This window comes from Pseudophryne corroboree, chromosome 8, assembly GCF_028390025.1.
Source record: "Pseudophryne corroboree isolate aPseCor3 chromosome 8, aPseCor3.hap2, whole genome shotgun sequence".
NCBI classification, from domain to species: domain Eukaryota; kingdom Metazoa; phylum Chordata; class Amphibia; order Anura; family Myobatrachidae; genus Pseudophryne; species Pseudophryne corroboree.
Window position 1 is genome coordinate 115,464,570 of NC_086451.1, and position 5,680 is coordinate 115,470,249.

General features: G+C 42.0%; 2 pseudogenes; one reads left to right on the top strand and one right to left on the bottom strand.

Moving 5' to 3' along the window:
- Positions 1-2,753: 2,753 nt before the first annotated feature.
- LOC134950220 (5S ribosomal RNA) lies at positions 2,754-2,872 on the bottom strand (annotated as a pseudogene).
- Positions 2,873-5,257: 2,385 nt separating this feature from the next.
- On the top strand, positions 5,258-5,376 carry LOC134953710 (5S ribosomal RNA; annotated as a pseudogene).
- Positions 5,377-5,680: the final 304 nt, after the last annotated feature.

A 5,680-nucleotide genomic window follows, 5' to 3' on the forward strand; every position in this document is an offset into this window, starting at 1 on the left:
TAAGTCCTGGGCTAATCAGAAACTGTACAAAATCTTTCTGTACTGCTCGGCTGCACATGCGACCGCACACTTGAACAGCTAAAATACACTCCCCGGTGGGCGGCGACTATGTGAACGCAAGACTGCAAAAAACAGCTAGCGAGCGATCAGGTCTGAATTACCCCCCATATGCACTGCAAGGGGGGGGGGGGATAGGGGGGGCAGATATAACATGTGCAGAGAGTGTTAGATTTGGGTGTGGTGTGTTTAATCTGCAATCTAAATAGCAGTGTAAAAATAAGGCGGCCACTATTTACTCTGCACAGAAACAAAATAACCCACCCAAATGTAACTCTCTCTGCAAATGTTATATCTGCCACACCTGCAGTGCACATGGGGGGGGGGGGGTCATTACGACCCATTTGCACACTGCTGTTTGCCGCAACGGTGCGAACGGGTTGGTTCTGCGCATGCGTGGCGGCAGCATTGCGCAGGCGTGTCATTGCCCGGCAGCGACGCCACTAAAGACAAAAGCAGTCGCAGCGGCATCCGCAAGAAGATTGACAGGAGGAAGGTGTTCCGGGGGCGTCAACTGACCGTTTTCCGGGAGTGGTTCGGCGAACGCAGGCGTGTCCAGGCGTTTGGAGGGCAGATGTCTGACGTCAATTCCGGGACCTGCATCGCTGGAACGATCGCACAGGGTAAGTAACTCATACCCTGGTCTTCTTTTACAGGAAACTTTTTTTGCATAGCAGGGCTGCACAAGCGTTCGCACCCCTGCTATGCAGATATACACTCCCCCACATGCGGCGTCTAGTTGATCGCACGGGCAGTAAAAAGTTGCTACGTGCGATCAACTCGGAATGACCCCCATGGTTTTGCCTATAGATGTGCGGCTGGCACTTTTCGTGTTTTGTGTTTTGGTTTTGGTTCTAATTCCACTTTCGTGTTTTAGTTTTGGCTTGGTTTTGCCAAAACCACCCTTTCGTGTTTTGGTTTTGGATCTGGATGATTTTTTTTTTTTAAACAGCTAAAATCACAGAATTTGGGGGTAATTTTTCTCCTACAGTATTATTAACCTCAATAACATTCATTTCCACTCATTTCCAGTCTATTCTGAACACCTCACACCTTATAATATTGTTTTTAGGCCTAAAAGTTGCACAAAGGTTGCTGTATGACTAAGCTAAGCGACACAAGTGGACAACACAAACACCTGGTCCATCTAGGCGGGGCACTGCAGTGGCAGACAGGAGGGCAGATATAAAAAAAAAAGGCCCCAAACAGCACATCATGCAAAGAAGAAAAAGAATTGCAATGAGGTAGTTGTATGACTAAGCCAAGCGACACAAACAATTGCCCATCTAGGCGTGGCACTGCAGTGGCAGACAGGAGGGCAGATATAAAAAAAAGGCCCCAGACAGCACATCATGCAAAGAAGAAAAAGAATTGCAATAGTAGTGTCACGCAGTGGCTGAATGTCGAGAGTGGGCCGCAATTGTTTGGTCCACTGACAGCATCTCCAGCACGCTCCAGTCACTTTTAAAAAAAATCTGCCATTGGTGGACTTATACGACAGTACCCCAGGACTAATACATCAGTACCCCCTGGACTCATACGGCAGTGTCACACAGGATGGCACTTTTCAAAAACTGGGCCCCAAACAGCACCTCATGCAAAGATGTCGAAGAGGTGCAATGAGGTAGCTGTATGACTAAGCCAAGCGGCACAAACAATTCTAACTGGAATTATACGTCCAAATCACTGGAATTATACGTCCAAATCACTGGAATTAATTGGCAAGATCATTGTAATTAATAATTATACGTCCAAATCACTGGAATTATACGTCATAATCACTGTAATTAATTGGCAAGATCACTGTAATTATACGTCCAAATCACTGGAATTAATTGGCAAGATCACTGTAATTATACGTACAAATCACTGGAATTAATTGGCAAGATCACTGTAATTAATAATTATACATCCAAATCACTGGAATTAAATGGCAAAATCTCGCTATCGTCTGCCTAGTGAAATGGAATCTAGATGGGATTTGGTACCGGGGACACAATACCTCCATCAATTGTCTAAATCCCACTGCACTAATGGCGGATACCGGACGCACGTTTAACACCAACATAAGTGTCAAGGCCTCAGTTATGAGGGCTTCCATCGTCATGTGAAGCTGAACCACTAGTCAACATAGGCCAGGGCCTCAGCCGTTCCTTGTTACTCCGTGTCGTCAATGGCATACTGTATTGGCAAGTTTACGTTTCTCGAAAAGAGGGAGAAAAAGAAGGCTCTTGTGTGGGCGCACTCTTGAAAGGAAGGAAAATTCCTATGACATATAGAAAAAGATACTTAAAACATAACTTTTAATGCTGTCATTTATGATGAAATTACCCATATAAATGATCCATATCAGAGAAAAAAATGTGATAGAGTTTTTAAAATGTTCTGGTCTGTTTAATCACAATTAGTGATTAGAATGGTTGTAGACATTGGATCGTCTTACCCCCATTTCCCCTGACCAGTACAGAAAATCTGTATTGATGGAACCAAGGAGTGGTCATAAGATAATTTGATAAGTACGTCCCACTAGGGCTACTTAATTCAAAGATAGGTAGTCTCCTGCATTCAACAGAACCTGACTTTCTGACGTATGCCACAAAAGTTGGTCGTAAGCCTCAAAAGAAGAAGAAGAAGCAAGAGTAAGTGGTGATACTGCTGTTGGCGTCGCAATTCACATATGGAGGGAAATGATCCCTGCACTACAACACCGGGTATTCGCAGGAAGTCTCCTCTCCTGGTACTAACCCGGCCCAACGCTGTTTGGCTTCCAAGATCAGACGAGATCGGGCATTGGCAGCGTGGTATGATAGTAGAGAATTTTTTGTGATAGTACACCAATGAGAGTGCACCTATATAGGAAAATGGAAAAAAAGAGGAAGAAAAAGAGAAAAAGAGAGAAAACAAAATGAAATGAAAATAGTATACACAAGAAAAAAGGAATGAATTAGTATAGTACAAATGGGTGGATCTGCTTTCTGCGTTAGACACAGCTCATCAAATCCCACATCTGTGGTATTGTGCTCCGTGAATCGCAGATGAGAGTCCACGAAACAATAGTGAGGTATAAGCAAGAGGTATGAAAAATATGATTAGTTAAATTATCAAAAAATTGTCACGAACAACTAATGGGAAATTGGGGTAAAATTATATTGCATGTGTCCTCAGAGACATCCTCATGATATTTAGGCTAAATATAGCAATTCAAGAAACATGTTGAGGCTCACAATAAATAAGATAATTTTAGGACAATATACTTGTCTCTGCTGGTAAGAACTCAGCATACCAGTATAAATTCATTACCAGATGTTAGTTTTTAGGAAAATCAGAAAAGGAAAGAGATGAAAGAAGGATTTTATACTATATAGGTTTTGTTTTTAGACAGTAGCGCTATAGCAGAAGAACTGTGTACATGCTACACAGGTCCAATCACATAGGATAGAATAAAGCAAATTACTAGGTGCGCATCAAAGGTTGCTGTCTGTGCAGAATATACATAGATCAGTAGTGGGCTTGCGGTCACCAACACTCTGACAAAAAATATATCTGTGTGCTACACAGATCTAACCACGTACTGTATAATCAAGCATGTAGATAAATGCACATAATGTGTTGCTGTCTGTGCACGCTGTATACAGGACAGTAGTGGGTCCAATCACATATGATAGAGATTAATAAATGTGCATAAAAGGTTGCTGTCTGTGCAGAATATACACAGAACAGCAGCAGACTTGCAGTCACCAGCACTATACCAAAAATATCTATGTGTGCTAAACAGAACTAATCACATACTGTCTAGTAAAACATATGTAAAAAATGTGTTGCTGTCTGTGCAGGATATATACAGAACAGCAGTAGGCTTACGGTCACCAAGATTTGAAAGAGAAGGCAGGTTAGGGCATTGTCATGTGCCCAGGCAGGAGCTGAAGAATCACTCCGTGTGTGGTCCCCCTCATGGAAAACGCGTTTCGCCCTATGCGGGCTTGTTCACTTCATTTCCCATACACCCCTCTAACCCGGAAGTGAACAAGCCCGCATAGGGCGAAACGCGTTTTCCATGAGGGGGACCACACACAGAGTGATTCTTCAGCTCCTGCCTGGGCACATGACAATGCCCTAACCTGCCTTCTCTTTCAAATCTTGGTGACCGTAAGCCTACTGCTGTTCTGTATATATCCTGCACAGACAGCAACACATTTTTTACATGTGTTTTACTAGACAGTATGTGATTAGTTCTGTTTAGCACACATAGATATTTTTGGTATAGTGCTGGTGACTGCAAGTCTGCTGCTGTTCTGTGTATATTCTGCACAGACAGCAACCTTTTATGCACATTTATTAATCTCTATCATATGTGATTGGACCCACTACTGTCCTGTATACAGCGATGCACAGACAGCAACACATTATGTGCATTTATCTAAATGCTTGATTATACAGTACGTGGTTAGATCTGTGTAGCACACAGATATATCTTTTGTCAGAGTGTTGGTGACCGCAAGCCCACTACTGATCTATGTATATTCTGCACAGACAGCAACCTTTAATGCGCACCTAGTAATTTGCTTTATTCTATCCTATGTGATTGGACCTGTGTAGCATGTACACAGTTCTTCTGCTATAGCGCTACTGTCTAAAAACAAAACCTATATAGTATAAAATCCTTCTTTCATCTCTTTCCTTCTTTTCTGATTTTCCTAAAAACTAACATCTGGTAATGAATTCATACTGGTATGCTGAGTTCTTACCAGCAGAGACTAGTATATTGTCCTAAAATTATCTTATTTATTGTGAGCCTCAACATGTTTCTTGAATTGCTATATTTAGCCTAAATATCATGAGGATGTCTCTGAGGACACATGCAATATCATTTTACCCCAATTTCCCATTAGTTGTTCGTGACAATTTTTTGATAATTTAACTAATCATATTTTTCATACCTCTTGCTTATACCTCACTATTGTTTCGTGGACTCTCATCTGCGATTCACGGAGCACAATACCACAGATGTGGGATTTGATGAGCTGTGTCTAACGCAGAAAGCAGATCCACCCATTTGTACTATACTAATTCATTCCTTTTTTTCTTGTGTATACTATTTTCATTTCATTTTGTTTTCTCTCTTTTTCTCTCTCTTTTTCTTCCTCTTTTTTCCATTTTCCTATATAGGTGCACTCTCATTGGTGTACTATCACAAAAAATTCTCTACTATCATACCACACTGCCAATGCCCGATCTCGTCTGATCTTGGAAGCCAAACAGCGTTGAGCTGGGTTAGTACCAGGAGAGGAGACTTCCTGCGAATACCCGGTGTTGTAGAGCAGGGATCATTTCCCTCCATATGTGAATTGCGACGCCAACAGCAGTATCACCACTTACTCGTGCTTCTTCTTTTGAGGCTTACGACCAACTTTTGTGGCATACGTCAGAAAGTCAGGTTCTGTTGAATGCAGGAGACTACCTATCTTTGAATTAAGTAGCCCTAGTGGGACGTACTTATCAAATTATCTTATGACCACTCCTTGGTTCCATCAATACAGATTTTCTGTACTGGTCAGGGGAAATGGGGGTAAGACGATCCAATGTCTACAACCATTCTAATCACTAATTGTGATTAAGCAGACCA